The sequence below is a fragment of the Paramormyrops kingsleyae genome, unplaced genomic scaffold (genome assembly GCF_048594095.1).
Source record: "Paramormyrops kingsleyae isolate MSU_618 unplaced genomic scaffold, PKINGS_0.4 ups72, whole genome shotgun sequence".
NCBI lineage: Eukaryota > Metazoa > Chordata > Actinopteri > Osteoglossiformes > Mormyridae > Paramormyrops > Paramormyrops kingsleyae.
The window spans coordinates 20,800-38,299 of record NW_027326010.1 but is presented as its reverse complement, the minus strand read 5'-3'; the positions used below and the strand labels follow the sequence as shown (position 1 = coordinate 38,299).

Sequence of the window (17,500 nt, the reverse complement as noted above, 5' to 3'; positions counted from 1 at the left end):
TACAACTCACCGATTTCTTCCTCATTTTAATAACGACTTTCTCAAAGACATCTTGACATCAATGCCGCATCGACGTCTGCTCTTCTCTCGGTGCGACTCTCAATAAACCCTCAACTGAAAACAAAAGTGCTGATTCTGGCCGCTTCCCTTGCTTACGGCCATACCGTTCCGACTGCGCCCGATCTCGTCTGATCTCGGAAGCTAAGCTGGGCCGGGCTTGGTTAGTACTTGGTTGGGAGACTGCCTGGGAATACCAAGTGCCGTAAGCTTTTTCTTAGTTTCACCTTATCCAGAGGGCCCTGCGTCTTGCCACGAATGTAAAGATGTCACTACCCTTTCATTTCACAAATTACCTTTATTTGTACAAAGACGGCAGTCCCCGCCCACTTTTGCAGAAAGTACTCGTAGCAATCGTATACAACTCACCGATTTCTTCCTCATTTTAATAACGACTTTCTCAAAGACATCTTGACATCAATGCCGCATCGACGTCTGCTCTTCTCTCGGTGCGACTCTCAATAAACCCTCAACTGAAAACAAAAGTGCTGATTCTGGCCGCTTCCCTTGCTTACGGCCATACCGTTCCGACTGCGCCCGATCTCGTCTGATCTCGGAAGCTAAGCGGGGCCGGGCTTGGTTAGTACTTGGTTGGGAGACTGCCTGGGAATACCAAGTGCCGTAAGCTTTTTCTTAGTTTCACCTTATCCAGAGGGCCCTGCGTCTTGCCACGAATGTAAAGATGTCACTACCCTTTCATTTCACAAATTACCTTTATTTGTACAAAGACGGCAGTCCCCGCCCACTTTTGCAGAAAGTACTCGTAGCAATCGTATACAACTCACCGATTTCTTCCTCATTTTAATAACGACTTTCTCAAAGACATCTTGACATCAATGCCGCATCGACGTCTGCTCTTCTCTCGGTGCGACTCTCAATAAACCCTCAACTGAAAACAAAAGTGCTGATTCTGGCCGCTTCCCTTGCTTACGGCCATACCGTTCCGACTGCGCCCGATCTCGTCTGATCTCGGAAGCTAAGCGGGGCCGGGCTTGGTTAGTACTTGGTTGGGAGACTGCCTGGGAATACCAAGTGCCGTAAGCTTTTTCTTAGTTTCACCTTATCCAGAGGGCCCTGCGTCTTGCCACGAATGTAAAGATGTCACTACCCTTTCATTTCACAAATTACCTTTATTTGTACAAAGACGGCAGTCCCCGCCCACTTTTGCAGAAAGTACTCGTAGCAATCGTATACAACTCACCGATTTCTTCCTCATTTTAATAACGACTTTCTCAAAGACATCTTGACATCAATGCCGCATCGACGTCTGCTCTTCTCTCGGTGCGACTCTCAATAAACCCTCAACTGAAAACAAAAGTGCTGATTCTGGCCGCTTCCCTCACTTACGGCCATACCGTTCCGACTGCGCCCGATCTCTTCTGATCTCGGAAGCTAAGCGGGGCCGGGCTTGGTTAGTACTTGGTTGGGAGACTGCCTGGGAATACCAAGTGCCGTAAGCTTTTTCTTAGTTTCACCTTATCCAGAGGGCCCTGCGTCTTGCCACGAATGTAAAGATGTCACTACCCTTTCATTTCACAAATTACCTTTATTTGTACAAAGACGGCAGTCCCCGCCCACTTTTGCAGAAAGTACTCGTAGCAATCGTATACAACTCACCGATTTCTTCCTCATTTTAATAACGACTTTCTCAAAGACATCTTGACATCAATGCCGCATCGACGTCTGCTCTTCTCTCGGTGCGACTCTCAATAAACCCTCAACTGAAAACAAAAGTGCTGATTCTGGCCGCTTCCCTCGCTTACGGCCATACCGTTCCGACTGCGCCCGATCTCGTCTGATCTCGGAAGCTAAGCGGGGCCGGGCTTGGTTAGTACTTGGTTGGGAGACTGCCTGGGAATACCAAGTGCCGTAAGCTTTTTCTTAGTTTCACCTTATCCAGAGGGCCCTGCGTCTTGCCACGAATGTAAAGATGTCACTACCCTTTCATTTCACAAATTACCTTTATTTGTACAAAGACGGCAGTCCCCGCCCACTTTTGCAGAAAGTACTCGTAGCAATCGTATACAACTCACCGATTTCTTCCTCATTTTAATAACGACTTTCTCAAAGACATCTTGACATCAATGCCGCATCGACGTCTGCTCTTCTCTCGGTGCGACTCTCAATAAACCCTCAACTGAAAACAAAAGTGCTGATTCTGGCCGCTTCCCTCGCTTACGGCCATACCGTTCCGACTGCGCCCGATCTCGTCTGATCTCGGAAGCTAAGCGGGGCCGGGCTTGGTTAGTACTTGGTTGGGAGACTGCCTGGGAATACCAAGTGCCGTAAGCTTTTTCTTAGTTTCACCTTATCCAGAGGGCCCTGCGTCTTGCCACGAATGTAAAGATGTCACTACCCTTTCATTTCACAAATTACCTTTATTTGTACAAAGACGGCAGTCCCCGCCCACTTTTGCAGAAAGTACTCGTAGCAATCGTATACAACTCACCGATTTCTTCCTCATTTTAATAGCGACTTTCTCAAAGACATCTTGACATCAATGCCGCATCGACGTCTGCTCTTCTCTCGGTGCGACTCTCAATAAACCCTCAACTGAAAACAAAAGTGCTGATTCTGGCCGCTTCCCTCGCTTACGGCCATACCGTTCCGACTGCGCCCGATCTCGTCTGATCTCGGAAGCTAAGCGGGGCCGGGCTTGGTTAGTACTTGGTTGGGAGACTGCCTGGGAATACCAAGTGCCGTAAGCTTTTTCTTAGTTTCACCTTATCCAGAGGGCCCTGCCTCTTGCCACGAATGTAAAGATGTCACTACCCTTTCATTTCACAAATTACCTTTATTTGTACAAAGACGGCAGTCCCCGCCCACTTTTGCAGAAAGTACTCGTAGCAATCGTATACAACTCACCGATTTCTTCCTCATTTTAATAACGACTTTCTCAAAGACATCTTGACATCAATGCCGCATCGACGTCTGCTCTTCTCTCGGTGCGACTCTCAATAAACCCTCAACTGAAAACAAAAGTGCTGATTCTGGCCGCTTCCCTCGCTTACGGCCATACCGTTCCGACTGCGCCCGATCTCGTCTGATCTCGGAAGCTAAGCGGGGCCGGGCTTGGTTAGTACTTGGTTGGGAGACTGCCTGGGAATACCAAGTGCCGTAAGCTTTTTCTTAGTTTCACCTTATCCAGAGGGCCCTGCGTCTTGCCACGAATGTAAAGATGTCACTACCCTTTCATTTCACAAATTACCTTTATTTGTACAAAGACGGCAGTCCCCGCCCACTTTTGCAGAAAGTACTCGTAGCAATCGTATACAACTCACCGATTTCTTCCTCATTTTAATAACGACTTTCTCAAAGACATCTTGACATCAATGCCGCATCGACGTCTGCTCTTCTCTCGGTGCGACTCTCAATAAACCCTCAACTGAAAACAAAAGTGCTGATTCTGGCCGCTTCCCTCGCTTACGGCCATACCGTTCCGACTGCGCCCGATCTCGTCTGATCTCGGAAGCTAAGCGGGGCCGGGCTTGGTTAGTACTTGGTTGGGAGACTGCCTGGGAATACCAAGTGCCGTAAGCTTTTTCTTAGTTTCACCTTATCCAGAGGGCCCTGCGTCTTGCCACGAATGTAAAGATGTCACTACCCTTTCATTTCACAAATTACCTTTATTTGTACAAAGACGGCAGTCCCCGCCCACTTTTGCAGAAAGTACTCGTAGCAATCGTATACAACTCACCGATTTCTTCCTCATTTTAATAACGACTTTCTCAAAGACATCTTGACATCAATGCCGCATCGACGTCTGCTCTTCTCTCGGTGCGACTCTCAATAAACCCTCAACTGAAAACAAAAGTGCTGATTCTGGCCGCTTCCCTCGCTTACGGCCATACCGTTCCGACTGCGCCCGATCTCGTCTGATCTCGGAAGCTAAGCGGGGCCGGGCTTGGTTAGTACTTGGTTGGGAGACTGCCTGGGAATACCAAGTGCCGTAAGCTTTTTCTTAGTTTCACCTTATCCAGAGGGCCCTGCGTCTTGCCACGAATGTAAAGATGTCACTACCCTTTCATTTCACAAATTACCTTTATTTGTACAAAGACGGCAGTCCCCGCCCACTTTTGCAGAAAGTACTCGTAGCAATCGTATACAACTCACCGATTTCTTCCTCATTTTAATAACGACTTTCTCAAAGACATCTTGACATCAATGCCGCATCGACGTCTGCTCTTCTCCCGGTGCGACTCTCAATAAACCCTCAACTGAAAACAAAAGTGCTGATTCTGGCCGCTTCCCTCGCTTACGGCCATACCGTTCCGACTGCGCCCGATCTCGTCTGATCTCGGAAGCTAAGCGGGGCCGGGCTTGGTTAGTACTTGTTTGGGAGACTGCCTGGGAATACCAAGTGCCGTAAGCTTTTTCTTAGTTTCACCTTATCCAGAGGGCCCTGCGTCTTGCCACGAATGTAAAGATGTCACTACCCTTTCATTTCACAAATTACCTTTATTTGTACAAAGACGGCAGTCCCCGCCCACTTTTGCAGAAAGTACTCGTAGCAATCGTATACAACTCACCGATTTCTTCCTCATTTTAATAACGACTTTCTCAAAGACATCTTGACATCAATGCCGCATCGACGTCTGCTCGTCTCTCGGTGCGACTCTCAATAAACCCTCAACTGAAAACAAAAGTGCTGATTCTGGCCGCTTCCCTCGCTTACGGCCATACCGTTCCGACTGCGCCCGATCTCGTCTGATCTCGGAAGCTAAGCGGGGCCGGGCTTGGTTAGTACTTGGTTGGGAGACTGCCTGGGAATACCAAGTGCCGTAAGCTTTTTCTTAGTTTCACCTTATCCAGAGGGCCCTGCGTCTTGCCACGAATGTAAAGATGTCACTACCCTTTCATTTCACAAATTACCTTTATTTGTACAAAGACGGCAGTCCCCGCCCACTTTTGCAGAAAGTACTCGTAGCAATCGTATACAACTCACCGATTTCTTCCTCATTTTAATAACGACTTTCTCAAAGACATCTTGACATCAATGCCGCATCGACGTCTGCTCTTCTCTCGGTGCGACTCTCAATAAACCCTCAACTGAAAACAAAAGTGCTGATTCTGGCCGCTTCCCTCGCTTACGGCCATACCGTTCCGACTGCGCCCGATCTCGTCTGATCTCGGAAGCTAAGCGGGGCCGGGCTTGGTTAGTACTTGGTTGGGAGACTGCCTGGGAATACCAAGTGCCGTAGGCTTTTTCTTAGTTTCACCTTATCCAGAGGGCCCTGCGTCTTGCCACGAATGTAAAGATGTCACTACCCTTTCATTTCACAAATTACCTTTATTTGTACAAAGACGGCAGTCCCCGCCCACTTTTGCAGAAAGTACTCGTAGCAATCGTATACAACTCACCGATTTCTTCCTCATTTTAATAACGACTTTCTCAAAGACATCTTGACATCAATGCCGCATCGACGTCTGCTCTTCTCTCGGTGCGACTCTCAATAAACCCTCAACTGAAAACAAAAGTGCTGATTCTGGCCGCTTCCCTCGCTTACGGCCATACCGTTCCGACTGCGCCCGATCTCGTCTGATCTCGGAAGCTAAGCGGGGCCGGGCTTGGTTAGTACTTGGTTGGGAGACTGCCTGGGAATACCAAGTGCCGTAGGCTTTTTCTTAGTTTCACCTTATCCAGAGGGCCCTGCGTCTTGCCACGAATGTAAAGATGTCACTACCCTTTCATTTCACAAATTACCTTTATTTGTACAAAGACGGCAGTCCCCGCCCACTTTTGCAGAAAGTACTCGTAGCAATCGTATACAACTCACCGATTTCTTCCTCATTTTAATAACGACTTTCTCAAAGACATCTTGACATCAATGCCGCATCGACGTCTGCTCTTCTCTCGGTGCGACTCTCAATAAACCCTCAACTGAAAACAAAAGTGCTGATTCTGGCCGCTTCCCTCGCTTACGGCCATACCGTTCCGACTGCGCCCGATCTCGTCTGATCTCGGAAGCTAAGCGGGGCCGGACTTGGTTAGTACTTGGTTGGGAGACTGCCTGGGAATACCAAGTGCCGTAGGCTTTTTCTTAGTTTCACCTTATCCAGAGGGCCCTGCGTCTTGCCACGAATGTAAAGATGTCACTACCCTTTCATTTCACAAATTACCTTTATTTGTACAAAGACGGCAGTCCCCGCCCACTTTTGCAGAAAGTACTCGTAGCAATCGTATACAACTCACCGATTTCTTCCTCATTTTAATAACGACTTTCTCAAAGACATCTTGACATCAATGCCGCATCGACGTCTGCTCTTCTCTCGGTGCGACTCTCAATAAACCCTCAACTGAAAACAAAAGTGCTGATTCTGGCCGCTTCCCTCGCTTACGGCCATACCGATCCGACTGCGCCCGATCTCGTCTGATCTCGGAAGCTAAGCGGGGCCGGGCTTGGTTAGTACTTGGTTGGGAGACTGCCTGGGAATACCAAGTGCCGTAAGCTTTTTCTTAGTTTCACCTTATCCAGAGGGCCCTGCGTCTTGCCACGAATGTAAAGATGTCACTACCCTTTCATTTCACAAATTACCTTTATTTGTACAAAGACGGCAGTCCCCGCCCACTTTTGCAGAAAGTACTCGTAGCAATCGTATACAACTCACCGATTTCTTCCTCATTTTAATAACGACTTTCTCAAAGACATCTTGACATCAATGCCGCATCGACGTCTGCTCTTCTCTCGGTGCGACTCTCAATAAACCCTCAACTGAAAACAAAAGTGCTGATTCTGGCCGCTTCCCTCGCTTACGGCCATACCGTTCCGACTGCGCCCGATCTCGTCTGATCTCGGAAGCTAAGCGGGGCCGGGCTTGGTTAGTACTTGGTTGGGAGACTGCCTGGGAATACCAAGTGCCGTAAGCTTTTTCTTAGTTTCACCTTATCCAGAGGGCCCTGCGTCTTGCCACGAATGTAAAGATGTCACTACCCTTTCATTTCACAAATTACCTTTATTTGTACAAAGACGGCAGTCCCCGCCCACTTTTGCAGAAAGTACTCGTAGCAATCGTATACAACTCACCGATTTCTTCCTCATTTTAATAACGACTTTCTCAAAGACATCTTGACATCAATGCCGCATCGACGTCTGCTCGTCTCTCGGTGCGACTCTCAATAAACCCTCAACTGAAAACAAAAGTGCTGATTCTGGCCGCTTCCCTCGCTTACGGCCATACCGTTCCGACTGCGCCCGATCTCGTCTGATCTCGGAAGCTAAGCGGGGCCGGGCTTGGTTAGTACTTGGTTGGGAGACTGCCTGGGAATACCAAGTGCCGTAAGCTTTTTCTTAGTTTCACCTTATCCAGAGGGCCCTGCGTCTTGCCACGAATGTAAAGATGTCACTACCCTTTCATTTCACAAATTACCTTTATTTGTACAAAGACGGCAGTCCCCGCCCACTTTTGCAGAAAGTACTCGTAGCAATCGTATACAACTCACCGATTTCTTCCTCATTCTAATAACGACTTTCTCAAAGACATCTTGACATCAATGCCGCATCGACGTCTGCTCTTCTCTCGGTGCGACTCTCAATAAACCCTCAACTGAAAACAAAAGTGCTGATTCTGGCCGCTTCCCTCGCTTACGGCCATACCGTTCCGACTGCGCCCGATCTCGTCTGATCTCGGAAGCTAAGCGGGGCCGGGCTTGGTTAGTACTTGGTTGGGAGACTGCCTGGGAATACCAAGTGCCGTAGGCTTTTTCTTAGTTTCACCTTATCCAGAGGGCCCTGCGTCTTGCCACGAATGTAAAGATGTCACTACCCTTTCATTTCACAAATTACCTTTATTTGTACAAAGACGGCAGTCCCCGCCCACTTTTGCAGAAAGTACTCGTAGCAATCGTATACAACTCACCGATTTCTTCCTCATTTTAATAACGACTTTCTCAAAGACATCTTGACATCAATGCCGCATCGACGTCTGCTCTTCTCTCGGTGCGACTCTCAATAAACCCTCAACTGAAAACAAAAGTGCTGATTCTGGCCGCTTCCCTCGCTTACGGCCATACCGTTCCGACTGCGCCCGATCTCGTCTGATCTCGGAAGCTAAGCGGGGCCGGGCTTGGTTAGTACTTGGTTGGGAGACTGCCTGGGAATACCAAGTGCCGTAAGCTTTTTCTTAGTTTCACCTTATCCAGAGGGCCCTGCGTCTTGCCACGAATGTAAAGATGTCACTACCCTTTCATTTCACAAATTACCTTTATTTGTACAAAGACGGCAGTCCCCGCCCACTTTTGCAGAAAGTACTCGTAGCAATCGTATACAACTCACCGATTTCTTCCTCATTTTAATAACGACTTTCTCAAAGACATCTTGACATCAATGCCGCATCGACGTCTGCTCGTCTCTCGGTGCGACTCTCAATAAACCCTCAACTGAAAACAAAAGTGCTGATTCTGGCCGCTTCCCTCGCTTACGGCCATACCATTCCGACTGCGCCCGATCTCGTCTGATCTCGGAAGCTAAGCGGGGCCGGGCTTGGTTAGTACTTGGTTGGGAGACTGCCTGGGAATACCAAGTGCCGTAAGCTTTTTCTTAGTTTCACCTTATCCAGAGGGCCCTGCGTCTTGCCACGAATGTAAAGATGTCACTACCCTTTCATTTCACAAATTACCTTTATTTGTACAAAGACGGCAGTCCCCGCCCACTTTTGCAGAAAGTACTCGTAGCAATCGTATACAACTCACCGATTTCTTCCTCATTTTAATAACGACTTTCTCAAAGACATCTTGACATCAATGCCGCATCGACGTCTGCTCGTCTCTCGGTGCGACTCTCAATAAACCCTCAACTGAAAACAAAAGTGCTGATTCTGGCCGCTTCCCTCGCTTACGGCCATACCGTTCCGACTGCGCCCGATCTCGTCTGATCTCGGAAGCTAAGCGGGGCCGGGCTTGGTTAGTACTTGGTTGGGAGACTGCCTGGGAATACCAAGTGCCGTAGGCTTTTTCTTAGTTTCACCTTATCCAGAGGGCCCTGCGTCTTGCCACGAATGTAAAGATGTCACTACCCTTTCATTTCACAAATTACCTTTATTTGTACAAAGACGGCAGTCCCCGCCCACTTTTGCAGAAAGTACTCGTAGCAATCGTATACAACTCACCGATTTCTTCCTCATTTTAATAACGACTTTCTCAAAGACATCTTGACATCAATGCCGCATCGACGTCTGCTCTTCTCTCGGTGCGACTCTCAATAAACCCTCAACTGAAAACAAAAGTGCTGATTCTGGCCGCTTCCCTCGCTTACGGCCATACCGTTCCGACTGCGCCCGATCTCGTCTGATCTCGGAAGCTAAGCGGGGCCGGGCTTGGTTAGTACTTGGTTGGGAGACTGCCTGGGAATACCAAGTGCCGTAAGCTTTTTCTTAGTTTCACCTTATCCAGAGGGCCCTGCGTCTTGCCACGAATGTAAAGATGTCACTACCCTTTCATTTCACAAATTACCTTTATTTGTACAAAGACGGCAGTCCCCGCCCACTTTTGCAGAAAGTACTCGTAGCAATCGTATACAACTCACCGATTTCTTCCTCATTTTAATAACGACTTTCTCAAAGACATCTTGACATCAATGCCGCATCGACATCTGCTCGTCTCTCGGTGCGACTCTCAATAAACCCTCAACTGAAAACAAAAGTGCTGATTCTGGCCGCTTCCCTCGCTTACGGCCATACCGTTCCGACTGCGCCCGATCTCGTCTGATCTCGGAAGCTAAGCGGGGCCGGGCTTGGTTAGTACTTGGTTGGGAGACTGCCTGGGAATACCAAGTGCCGTAAGCTTTTTCTTAGTTTCACCTTATCCAGAGGGCCCTGCGTCTTGCCACGAATGTAAAGATGTCACTACCCTTTCATTTCACAAATTACCTTTATTTGTACAAAGACGGCAGTCCCCGCCCACTTTTGCAGAAAGTACTCGTAGCAATCGTATACAACTCACCGATTTCTTCCTCATTTTAATAACGACTTTCTCAAAGACATCTTGACATCAATGCCGCATCGACGTCTGCTCTTCTCTCGGTGCGACTCTCAATAAACCCTCAACTGAAAACAAAAGTGCTGATTCTGGCCGCTTCCCTCGCTTACGGCCATACCGTTCCGACTGCGCCCGATCTCGTCTGATCTCGGAAGCTAAGCGGGGCCGGGCTTGGTTAGTACTTGGTTGGGAGACTGCCTGGGAATACCAAGTGCCGTAAGCTTTTTCTTAGTTTCACCTTATCCAGAGGGCCCTGCGTCTTGCCACGAATGTAAAGATGTCACTACCCTTTCATTTCACAAATTACCTTTATTTGTACAAAGACGGCAGTCCCCGCCCACTTTTGCAGAAAGTACTCGTAGCAATCGTATACAACTCACCGATTTCTTCCTCATTTTAATAACGACTTTCTCAAAGACATCTTGACATCAATGCCGCATCGACGTCTGCTCTTCTCTCGGTGCGACTCTCAATAAACCCTCAACTGAAAACAAAAGTGCTGATTCTGGCCACGTCCCTCGCTTACGGCCATACCGTTCCGACTGCGCCCGATCTCGTCTGATCTCGGAAGCTAAGCGGGGCCGGGCTTGGTTAGTACTTGGTTGGGAGACTGCCTGGGAATACCAAGTGCCGTAAGCTTTTTCTTAGTTTCACCTTATCCAGAGGGCCCTGCGTCTTGCCACGAATGTAAAGATGTCACTACCCTTTCATTTCACAAATTACCTTTATTTGTACAAAGACGGCAGTCCCCGCCCACTTTTGCAGAAAGTACTCGTAGCAATCGTATACAACTCACCGATTTCTTCCTCATTTTAATAACGACTTTCTCAAAGACATCTTGACATCAATGCCGCATCGACGTCTGCTCTTCTCTCGGTGCGACTCTCAATAAACCCTCAACTGAAAACAAAAGTGCTGATTCTGGCCGCTTCCCTCGCTTACGGCCATACCGTTCCGACTGCGCCCGATCTCGTCTGATCTCGGAAGCTAAGCGGGGCCGGGCTTGGTTAGTACTTGGTTGGGAGACTGCCTGGGAATACCAAGTGCCGTAAGCTTTTTCTTAGTTTCACCTTATCCAGAGGGCCCTGCGTCTTGCCACGAATGTAAAGATGTCACTACCCTTTCATTTCACAAATTACCTTTATTTGTACAAAGACGGCAGTCCCCGCCCACTTTTGCAGAAAGTACTCGTAGCAATCGTATACAACTCACCGATTTCTTCCTCATTTTAATAACGACTTTCTCAAAGACATCTTGACATCAATGCCGCATCGACGTCTGCTCTTCTCTCGGTGCGACTCTCAATAAACCCTCAACTGAAAACAAAAGTGCTGATTCTGGCCGCTTCCCTTGCTTACGGCCATACCGTTCCGACTGCGCCCGATCTCCTCTGATCTCGGAAGCTAAGCGGGGCCGGGCTTGGTTAGTACTTGGTTGGGAGACTGCCTGGGAATACCAAGTGCCGTAAGCTTTTTCTTAGTTTCACCTTATCCAGAGGGCCCTGCGTCTTGCCACGAATGTAAAGATGTCACTACCCTTTCATTTCACAAATTACCTTTATTTGTACAAAGACGGCAGTCCCCGCCCACTTTTGCAGAAAGTACTCGTAGCAATCGTATACAACTCACCGATTTCTTCCTCATTTTAATAACGACTTTCTCAAAGACATCTTGACATCAATGCCGCATCGACGTCTGCTCTTCTCTCGGTGCGACTCTCAATAAACCCTCAACTGAAAACAAAAGTGCTGATTCTGGCCGCTTCCCTTGCTTACGGCCATACCGTTCCGACTGCGCCCGATCTCGTCTGATCTCGGAAGCTAAGCGGGGCCGGGCTTGGTTAGTACTTGGTTGGGAGACTGCCTGGGAATACCAAGTGCCGTAAGCTTTTTCTTAGTTTCACCTTATCCAGAGGGCCCTGCGTCTTGCCACGAATGTAAAGATGTCACTACCCTTTCATTTCACAAATTACCTTTATTTGTACAAAGATGGCAGTCCCCGCCCACTTTTGCAGAAAGTACTCGTAGCAATCGTATACAACTCACCGATTTCTTCCTCATTTTAATAACGACTTTCTCAAAGACATCTTGACATCAATGCCGCATCGACGTCTGCTCTTCTCTCGGTGCGACTCTCAATAAACCCTCAACTGAAAACAAAAGTGCTGATTCTGGCCGCTTCCCTTGCTTACGGCCATACCGTTCCGACTGCGCCCGATCTCGTCTGATCTCGGAAGCTAAGCGGGGCCGGGCTTGGTTAGTACTTGGTTGGGAGACTGCCTGGGAATACCAAGTGCCGTAAGCTTTTTCTTAGTTTCACCTTATCCAGAGGGCCCTGCGTCTTGCCACGAATGTAAAGATGTCACTACCCTTTCATTTCACAAATTACCTTTATTTGTACAAAGATGGCAGTCCCCGCCCACTTTTGCAGAAAGTACTCGTAGCAATCGTATACAACTCACCGATTTCTTCCTCATTTTAATAACGACTTTCTCAAAGACATCTTGACATCAATGCCGCATCGACGTCTGCTCTTCTCTCGGTGCGACTCTCAATAAACCCTCAACTGAAAACAAAAGTGCTGATTCTGGCCGCTTCCCTCGCTTACGGCCATACCGTTCCGACTGCGCCCGATCTCGTCTGATCTCGGAAGCTAAGCGGGACCGGGCTTGGTTAGTACTTGGTTGGGAGACTGCCTGGGAATACCAAGTGCCGTAAGCTTTTTCTTAGTTTCACCTTATCCAGAGGGCCCTGCGTCTTGCCACGAATGTAAAGATGTCACTACCCTTTCATTTCACAAATTACCTTTATTTGTACAAAGACGGCAGTCCCCGCCCACTTTTGCAGAAAGTACTCGTAGCAATCGTATACAACTCACCGATTTCTTCCTCATTTTAATAACGACTTTCTCAAAGACATCTTGACATCAATGCCGCATCGACGTCTGCTCTTCTCTCGGTGCGACTCTCAATAAACCCTCAACTGAAAACAAAAGTGCTGATTCTGGCCGCTTCCCTCGCTTACGGCCATACCGTTCCGACTGCGCCCGATCTCGTCTGATCTCGGAAGCTAAGCGGGGCCGGGCTTGGTTAGTACTTGGTTGGGAGACTGCCTGGGAATACCAAGTGCCGTAAGCTTTTTCTTAGTTTCACCTTATCCAGAGGGCCCTGCGTCTTGCCACGAATGTAAAGATGTCACTACCCTTTCATTTCACAAATTACCTTTATTTGTACAAAGACGGCAGTCCCCGCCCACTTTTGCAGAAAGTACTCGTAGCAATCGTATACAACTCACCGATTTCTTCCTCATTTTAATAACGACTTTCTCAAAGACATCTTGACATCAATGCCGCATCGACGTCTGCTCTTCTCTCGGTGCGACTCTCAATAAACCCTCAACTGAAAACAAAAGTGCTGATTCTGGCCGCTTCCCTCGCTTACGGCCATACCGTTCCGACTGCGCCCGATCTCGTCTGATCTCGGAAGCTAAGCGGGGCCGGGCTTGGTTAGTACTTGGTTGGGAGACTGCCTGGGAATACCAAGTGCCGTAAGCTTTTTCTTAGTTTCACCTTATCCAGAGGGCCCTGCGTCTTGCCACGAATGTAAAGATGTCACTACCCTTTCATTTCACAAATTACCTTTATTTGTACAAAGACGGCAGTCCCCGCCCACTTTTGCAGAAAGTACTCGTAGCAATCGTATACAACTCACCGATTTCTTCCTCATTTTAATAACGACTTTCTCAAAGACATCTTGACATCAATGCCGCATCGACGTCTGCTCTTCTCTCGGTGCGACTCTCAATAAGCCCTCAACTGAAAACAAAAGTGCTGATTCTGGCCGCTTCCCTCGCTTACGGCCATACCGTTCCGACTGCGCCCGATCTCGTCTGATCTCGGAAGCTAAGCGGGGCCGGGCTTGGTTAGTACTTGGTTGGGAGACTGCCTGGGAATACCAAGTGCCGTAAGCTTTTTCTTAGTTTCACCTTATCCAGAGGGCCCTGCGTCTTGCCACGAATGTAAAGATGTCACTACCCTTTCATTTCACAAATTACCTTTATTTGTACAAAGACGGCAGTCCCCGCCCACTTTTGCAGAAAGTACTCGTAGCAATCGTATACAACTCACCGATTTCTTCCTCATTTTAATAACGACTTTCTCAAAGACATCTTGACATCAATGCCGCATCGACGTCTGCTCTTCTCTCGGTGCGACTCTCAATAAGCCCTCAACTGAAAACAAAAGTGCTGATTCTGGCCGCTTCCCTCGCTTACGGCCATACCGTTCCGACTGCGCCCGATCTCGTCCGATCTCGGAAGCTAAGCGGGGCCGGGCTTGGTTAGTACTTGGTTGGGAGACTGCCTGGGAATACCAAGTGCCGTAAGCTTTTTCTTAGTTTCACCTTATCCAGAGGGCCCTGCGTCTTGCCACGAATGTAAAGATGTCACTACCCTTTCATTTCACAAATTACCTTTATTTGTACAAAGACGGCAGTCCCCGCCCACTTTTGCAGAAAGTACTCGTAGCAATCGTATACAACTCACCGATTTCTTCCTCATTTTAATAACGACTTTCTCAAAGACATCTTGACATCAATGCCGCATCGACGTCTGCTCTTCTCTCGGTGCGACTCTCAATAAGCCCTCAACTGAAAACAAAAGTGCTGATTCTGGCCGCTTCCCTCGCTTACGGCCATACCGTTCCGACTGCGCCCGATCTCGTCCGATCTCGGAAGCTAAGCGGGGCCGGGCTTGGTTAGTACTTGGTTGGGAGACTGCCTGGGAATACCAAGTGCCGTAAGCTTTTTCTTAGTTTCACCTTATCCAGAGGGCCCTGCGTCTTGCCACGAATGTAAAGATGTCACTACCCTTTCATTTCACAAATTACCTTTATTTGTACAAAGACGGCAGTCCCCGCCCACTTTTGCAGAAAGTACTCGTAGCAATCGTATACAACTCACCGATTTCTTCCTCATTTTAATAACGACTTTCTCAAAGACATCTTGACATCAATGCCGCATCGACGTCTGCTCTTCTCTCGGTGCGACTCTCAATAAGCCCTCAACTGAAAACAAAAGTGCTGATTCTGGCCGCTTCCCTCGCTTACGGCCATACCGTTCCGACTGCGCCCGATCTCGTCCGATCTCGGAAGCTAAGCGGGGCCGGGCTTGGTTAGTACTTGGTTGGGAGACTGCCTGGGAATACCAAGTGCCGTAAGCTTTTTCTTAGTTTCACCTTATCCAGAGGGCCCTGCGTCTTGCCACGAATGTAAAGATGTCACTACCCTTTCATTTCACAAATTACCTTTATTTGTACAAAGACGGCAGTCCCCGCCCACTTTTGCAGAAAGTACTCGTAGCAATCGTATACAACTCACCGATTTCTTCCTCATTTTAATAACGACTTTCTCAAAGACATCTTGACATCAATGCCGCATCGACGTCTGCTCTTCTCTCGGTGCGACTCTCAATAAACCCTCAACTGAAAACAAAAGTGCTGATTCTGGCCGCTTCCCTTGCTTACGGCCATACCGTTCCGACTGCGCCCGATCTCGTCTGATCTCGGAAGCTAAGCGGGGCCGGGCTTGGTTAGTACTTGGTTGGGAGACTGCCTGGGAATACCAAGTGCCGTAAGCTTTTTCTTAGTTTCACCTTATCCAGAGGGCCCTGCGTCTTGCCACGAATGTAAAGATGTCACTACCCTTTCATTTCACAAATTACCTTTATTTGTACAAAGACGGCAGTCCCCGCCCACTTTTGCAGAAAGTACTCGTAGCAATCGTATACAACTCACCGATTTCTTCCTCATTTTAATAACGACTTTCTCAAAGACATCTTGACATCAATGCCGCATCGACGTCTGCTCTTCTCTCGGTGCGACTCTCAATAAACCCTCAACTGAAAACAAAAGTGCTGATTCTGGCCGCTTCCCTTGCTTACGGCCATACCGTTCCGACTGCGCCCGATCTCGTCTGATCTCGGAAGCTAAGCGGGGCCGGGCTTGGTTAGTACTTGGTTGGGAGACTGCCTGGGAATACCAAGTGCCGTAAGCTTTTTCTTAGTTTCACCTTATCCAGAGGGCCCTGCGTCTTGCCACGAATGTAAAGATGTCACTACCCTTTCATTTCACAAATTACCTTTATTTGTACAAAGACGGCAGTCCCCGCCCACTTTTGCAGAAAGTACTCGTAGCAATCGTATACAACTCACCGATTTCTTCCTCATTTTAATAACGACTTTCTCAAAGACATCTTGACATCAATGCCGCATCGACGTCTGCTCTTCTCTCGGTGCGACTCTCAATAAACCCTCAACTGAAAACAAAAGTGCTGATTCTGGCCGCTTCCCTTGCTTACGGCCATACCGTTCCGACTGCGCCCGATCTCGTCTGATCTCGGAAGCTAAGCGGGGCCGGGCTTGGTTAGTACTTGGTTGGGAGACTGCCTGGGAATACCAAGTGCCGTAAGCTTTTTCTTAGTTTCACCTTATCCAGAGGGCCCTGCGTCTTGCCACGAATGTAAAGATGTCACTACCCTTTCATTTCACAAATTACCTTTATTTGTACAAAGACGGCAGTCCCCGCCCACTTTTGCAGAAAGTACTCGTAGCAATCGTATACAACTCACCGATTTCTTCCTCATTTTAATAACGACTTTCTCAAAGACATCTTGACATCAATGCCGCATCGACGTCTGCTCTTCTCTCGGTGCGACTCTCAATAAACCCTCAACTGAAAACAAAAGTGCTGATTCTGGCCGCTTCCCTTGCTTACGGCCATACCGTTCCGACTGCGCCCGATCTCGTCTGATCTCGGAAGCTAAGCGGGGCCGGGCTTGGTTAGTACTTGGTTGGGAGACTGCCTGGGAATACCAAGTGCCGTAAGCTTTTTCTTAGTTTCACCTTATCCAGAGGGCCCTGCGTCTTGCCACGAATGTAAAGATGTCACTACCCTTTCATTTCACAAATTACCTTTATTTGTACAAAGACGGCAGTCCCCGCCCACTTTTGCAGAAAGTACTCGTAGCAATCGTATACAACTCACCGATTTCTTCCTCATTTTAATAACGACTTTCTCAAAGACATCTTGACATCAATGCCGCATCGACGTCTGCTCTTCTCTCGGTGCGACTCTCAATAAACCCTCAACTGAAAACAAAAGTGCTGATTCTGGCCGCTTCCCTTGCTTACGGCCATACCGTTCCGACTGCGCCCGATCTCGTCTGATCTCGGAAGCTAAGCGGGGCCGGGCTTGGTTAGTACTTGGTTGGGAGACTGCCTGGGAATACCAAGTGCCGTAAGCTTTTTCTTAGTTTCACCTTATCCAGAGGGCCCTGCGTCTTGCCACGAATGTAAAGATGTCACTACCCTTTCATTTCACAAATTACCTTTATTTGTACAAAGACGGCAGTCCCCGCCCACTTTTGCAGAAAGTACTCGTAGCAATCGTATACAACTCACCGATTTCTTCCTCATTTT

General features: G+C 48.3%; 42 non-coding genes across 42 annotated transcripts; all 42 read left to right on the top strand.

The window, feature by feature from the left end:
• The first annotated feature begins 150 nt into the window (after positions 1 to 150).
• On the top strand, positions 151 to 269 carry LOC140586832 (5S ribosomal RNA). Its single transcript, XR_011988641.1, has one exon. It is a non-coding gene; the product is annotated as a 5S ribosomal RNA (ribosomal RNA).
• Positions 270 to 566: 297 nt separating this feature from the next.
• On the top strand, positions 567 to 685 carry LOC140586542 (5S ribosomal RNA). The gene has a single exon (XR_011988351.1). It is a non-coding gene; the product is annotated as a 5S ribosomal RNA (ribosomal RNA).
• Positions 686 to 982: 297 nt separating this feature from the next.
• Positions 983 to 1,101, top strand: LOC140586541 (5S ribosomal RNA). Its single transcript, XR_011988350.1, has one exon. It is a non-coding gene; the product is annotated as a 5S ribosomal RNA (ribosomal RNA).
• Positions 1,102 to 1,398: 297 nt separating this feature from the next.
• Positions 1,399 to 1,517, top strand: LOC140586826 (5S ribosomal RNA). The gene has a single exon (XR_011988635.1). It is a non-coding gene; the product is annotated as a 5S ribosomal RNA (ribosomal RNA).
• Positions 1,518 to 1,814: 297 nt separating this feature from the next.
• On the top strand, positions 1,815 to 1,933 carry LOC140586540 (5S ribosomal RNA). The gene has a single exon (XR_011988349.1). It is a non-coding gene; the product is annotated as a 5S ribosomal RNA (ribosomal RNA).
• Positions 1,934 to 2,230: 297 nt separating this feature from the next.
• On the top strand, positions 2,231 to 2,349 carry LOC140586539 (5S ribosomal RNA). Its single transcript, XR_011988348.1, has one exon. It is a non-coding gene; the product is annotated as a 5S ribosomal RNA (ribosomal RNA).
• Positions 2,350 to 2,646: 297 nt separating this feature from the next.
• On the top strand, positions 2,647 to 2,765 carry LOC140586538 (5S ribosomal RNA). The gene has a single exon (XR_011988347.1). It is a non-coding gene; the product is annotated as a 5S ribosomal RNA (ribosomal RNA).
• A 297-nt stretch (positions 2,766 to 3,062) lies between these two features.
• LOC140586537 (5S ribosomal RNA) lies at positions 3,063 to 3,181 on the top strand. The gene has a single exon (XR_011988346.1). It is a non-coding gene; the product is annotated as a 5S ribosomal RNA (ribosomal RNA).
• A 297-nt stretch (positions 3,182 to 3,478) lies between these two features.
• LOC140586536 (5S ribosomal RNA) lies at positions 3,479 to 3,597 on the top strand. The gene has a single exon (XR_011988345.1). It is a non-coding gene; the product is annotated as a 5S ribosomal RNA (ribosomal RNA).
• Positions 3,598 to 3,894: 297 nt separating this feature from the next.
• Positions 3,895 to 4,013, top strand: LOC140586534 (5S ribosomal RNA). Its single transcript, XR_011988343.1, has one exon. It is a non-coding gene; the product is annotated as a 5S ribosomal RNA (ribosomal RNA).
• Positions 4,014 to 4,310: 297 nt separating this feature from the next.
• On the top strand, positions 4,311 to 4,429 carry LOC140586807 (5S ribosomal RNA). The gene has a single exon (XR_011988616.1). It is a non-coding gene; the product is annotated as a 5S ribosomal RNA (ribosomal RNA).
• A 297-nt stretch (positions 4,430 to 4,726) lies between these two features.
• On the top strand, positions 4,727 to 4,845 carry LOC140586533 (5S ribosomal RNA). Its single transcript, XR_011988342.1, has one exon. It is a non-coding gene; the product is annotated as a 5S ribosomal RNA (ribosomal RNA).
• Positions 4,846 to 5,142: 297 nt separating this feature from the next.
• Positions 5,143 to 5,261, top strand: LOC140586709 (5S ribosomal RNA). The gene has a single exon (XR_011988518.1). It is a non-coding gene; the product is annotated as a 5S ribosomal RNA (ribosomal RNA).
• A 297-nt stretch (positions 5,262 to 5,558) lies between these two features.
• Positions 5,559 to 5,677, top strand: LOC140586708 (5S ribosomal RNA). The gene has a single exon (XR_011988517.1). It is a non-coding gene; the product is annotated as a 5S ribosomal RNA (ribosomal RNA).
• A 297-nt stretch (positions 5,678 to 5,974) lies between these two features.
• Positions 5,975 to 6,093, top strand: LOC140586815 (5S ribosomal RNA). The gene has a single exon (XR_011988624.1). It is a non-coding gene; the product is annotated as a 5S ribosomal RNA (ribosomal RNA).
• A 297-nt stretch (positions 6,094 to 6,390) lies between these two features.
• LOC140586780 (5S ribosomal RNA) lies at positions 6,391 to 6,509 on the top strand. Its single transcript, XR_011988589.1, has one exon. It is a non-coding gene; the product is annotated as a 5S ribosomal RNA (ribosomal RNA).
• A 297-nt stretch (positions 6,510 to 6,806) lies between these two features.
• LOC140586532 (5S ribosomal RNA) lies at positions 6,807 to 6,925 on the top strand. Its single transcript, XR_011988341.1, has one exon. It is a non-coding gene; the product is annotated as a 5S ribosomal RNA (ribosomal RNA).
• A 297-nt stretch (positions 6,926 to 7,222) lies between these two features.
• LOC140586531 (5S ribosomal RNA) lies at positions 7,223 to 7,341 on the top strand. The gene has a single exon (XR_011988340.1). It is a non-coding gene; the product is annotated as a 5S ribosomal RNA (ribosomal RNA).
• Positions 7,342 to 7,638: 297 nt separating this feature from the next.
• LOC140586706 (5S ribosomal RNA) lies at positions 7,639 to 7,757 on the top strand. The gene has a single exon (XR_011988515.1). It is a non-coding gene; the product is annotated as a 5S ribosomal RNA (ribosomal RNA).
• Positions 7,758 to 8,054: 297 nt separating this feature from the next.
• On the top strand, positions 8,055 to 8,173 carry LOC140586530 (5S ribosomal RNA). The gene has a single exon (XR_011988339.1). It is a non-coding gene; the product is annotated as a 5S ribosomal RNA (ribosomal RNA).
• Positions 8,174 to 8,470: 297 nt separating this feature from the next.
• LOC140586867 (5S ribosomal RNA) lies at positions 8,471 to 8,589 on the top strand. The gene has a single exon (XR_011988668.1). It is a non-coding gene; the product is annotated as a 5S ribosomal RNA (ribosomal RNA).
• A 297-nt stretch (positions 8,590 to 8,886) lies between these two features.
• LOC140586705 (5S ribosomal RNA) lies at positions 8,887 to 9,005 on the top strand. The gene has a single exon (XR_011988514.1). It is a non-coding gene; the product is annotated as a 5S ribosomal RNA (ribosomal RNA).
• A 297-nt stretch (positions 9,006 to 9,302) lies between these two features.
• On the top strand, positions 9,303 to 9,421 carry LOC140586529 (5S ribosomal RNA). Its single transcript, XR_011988338.1, has one exon. It is a non-coding gene; the product is annotated as a 5S ribosomal RNA (ribosomal RNA).
• A 297-nt stretch (positions 9,422 to 9,718) lies between these two features.
• On the top strand, positions 9,719 to 9,837 carry LOC140586528 (5S ribosomal RNA). Its single transcript, XR_011988337.1, has one exon. It is a non-coding gene; the product is annotated as a 5S ribosomal RNA (ribosomal RNA).
• A 297-nt stretch (positions 9,838 to 10,134) lies between these two features.
• LOC140586527 (5S ribosomal RNA) lies at positions 10,135 to 10,253 on the top strand. The gene has a single exon (XR_011988336.1). It is a non-coding gene; the product is annotated as a 5S ribosomal RNA (ribosomal RNA).
• A 297-nt stretch (positions 10,254 to 10,550) lies between these two features.
• LOC140586526 (5S ribosomal RNA) lies at positions 10,551 to 10,669 on the top strand. The gene has a single exon (XR_011988335.1). It is a non-coding gene; the product is annotated as a 5S ribosomal RNA (ribosomal RNA).
• Positions 10,670 to 10,966: 297 nt separating this feature from the next.
• On the top strand, positions 10,967 to 11,085 carry LOC140586525 (5S ribosomal RNA). The gene has a single exon (XR_011988334.1). It is a non-coding gene; the product is annotated as a 5S ribosomal RNA (ribosomal RNA).
• Positions 11,086 to 11,382: 297 nt separating this feature from the next.
• On the top strand, positions 11,383 to 11,501 carry LOC140586783 (5S ribosomal RNA). Its single transcript, XR_011988592.1, has one exon. It is a non-coding gene; the product is annotated as a 5S ribosomal RNA (ribosomal RNA).
• Positions 11,502 to 11,798: 297 nt separating this feature from the next.
• On the top strand, positions 11,799 to 11,917 carry LOC140586523 (5S ribosomal RNA). Its single transcript, XR_011988332.1, has one exon. It is a non-coding gene; the product is annotated as a 5S ribosomal RNA (ribosomal RNA).
• A 297-nt stretch (positions 11,918 to 12,214) lies between these two features.
• Positions 12,215 to 12,333, top strand: LOC140586522 (5S ribosomal RNA). The gene has a single exon (XR_011988331.1). It is a non-coding gene; the product is annotated as a 5S ribosomal RNA (ribosomal RNA).
• Positions 12,334 to 12,630: 297 nt separating this feature from the next.
• Positions 12,631 to 12,749, top strand: LOC140586484 (5S ribosomal RNA). Its single transcript, XR_011988292.1, has one exon. It is a non-coding gene; the product is annotated as a 5S ribosomal RNA (ribosomal RNA).
• A 297-nt stretch (positions 12,750 to 13,046) lies between these two features.
• On the top strand, positions 13,047 to 13,165 carry LOC140586521 (5S ribosomal RNA). The gene has a single exon (XR_011988330.1). It is a non-coding gene; the product is annotated as a 5S ribosomal RNA (ribosomal RNA).
• A 297-nt stretch (positions 13,166 to 13,462) lies between these two features.
• LOC140586520 (5S ribosomal RNA) lies at positions 13,463 to 13,581 on the top strand. The gene has a single exon (XR_011988329.1). It is a non-coding gene; the product is annotated as a 5S ribosomal RNA (ribosomal RNA).
• Positions 13,582 to 13,878: 297 nt separating this feature from the next.
• On the top strand, positions 13,879 to 13,997 carry LOC140586519 (5S ribosomal RNA). Its single transcript, XR_011988328.1, has one exon. It is a non-coding gene; the product is annotated as a 5S ribosomal RNA (ribosomal RNA).
• Positions 13,998 to 14,294: 297 nt separating this feature from the next.
• Positions 14,295 to 14,413, top strand: LOC140586646 (5S ribosomal RNA). The gene has a single exon (XR_011988455.1). It is a non-coding gene; the product is annotated as a 5S ribosomal RNA (ribosomal RNA).
• Positions 14,414 to 14,710: 297 nt separating this feature from the next.
• Positions 14,711 to 14,829, top strand: LOC140586635 (5S ribosomal RNA). The gene has a single exon (XR_011988444.1). It is a non-coding gene; the product is annotated as a 5S ribosomal RNA (ribosomal RNA).
• A 297-nt stretch (positions 14,830 to 15,126) lies between these two features.
• On the top strand, positions 15,127 to 15,245 carry LOC140586624 (5S ribosomal RNA). The gene has a single exon (XR_011988433.1). It is a non-coding gene; the product is annotated as a 5S ribosomal RNA (ribosomal RNA).
• Positions 15,246 to 15,542: 297 nt separating this feature from the next.
• LOC140586518 (5S ribosomal RNA) lies at positions 15,543 to 15,661 on the top strand. The gene has a single exon (XR_011988327.1). It is a non-coding gene; the product is annotated as a 5S ribosomal RNA (ribosomal RNA).
• A 297-nt stretch (positions 15,662 to 15,958) lies between these two features.
• Positions 15,959 to 16,077, top strand: LOC140586517 (5S ribosomal RNA). Its single transcript, XR_011988326.1, has one exon. It is a non-coding gene; the product is annotated as a 5S ribosomal RNA (ribosomal RNA).
• A 297-nt stretch (positions 16,078 to 16,374) lies between these two features.
• Positions 16,375 to 16,493, top strand: LOC140586516 (5S ribosomal RNA). Its single transcript, XR_011988325.1, has one exon. It is a non-coding gene; the product is annotated as a 5S ribosomal RNA (ribosomal RNA).
• A 297-nt stretch (positions 16,494 to 16,790) lies between these two features.
• Positions 16,791 to 16,909, top strand: LOC140586515 (5S ribosomal RNA). The gene has a single exon (XR_011988324.1). It is a non-coding gene; the product is annotated as a 5S ribosomal RNA (ribosomal RNA).
• A 297-nt stretch (positions 16,910 to 17,206) lies between these two features.
• Positions 17,207 to 17,325, top strand: LOC140586514 (5S ribosomal RNA). The gene has a single exon (XR_011988323.1). It is a non-coding gene; the product is annotated as a 5S ribosomal RNA (ribosomal RNA).
• The last annotated feature ends 175 nt before the right edge of the window (positions 17,326 to 17,500 follow it).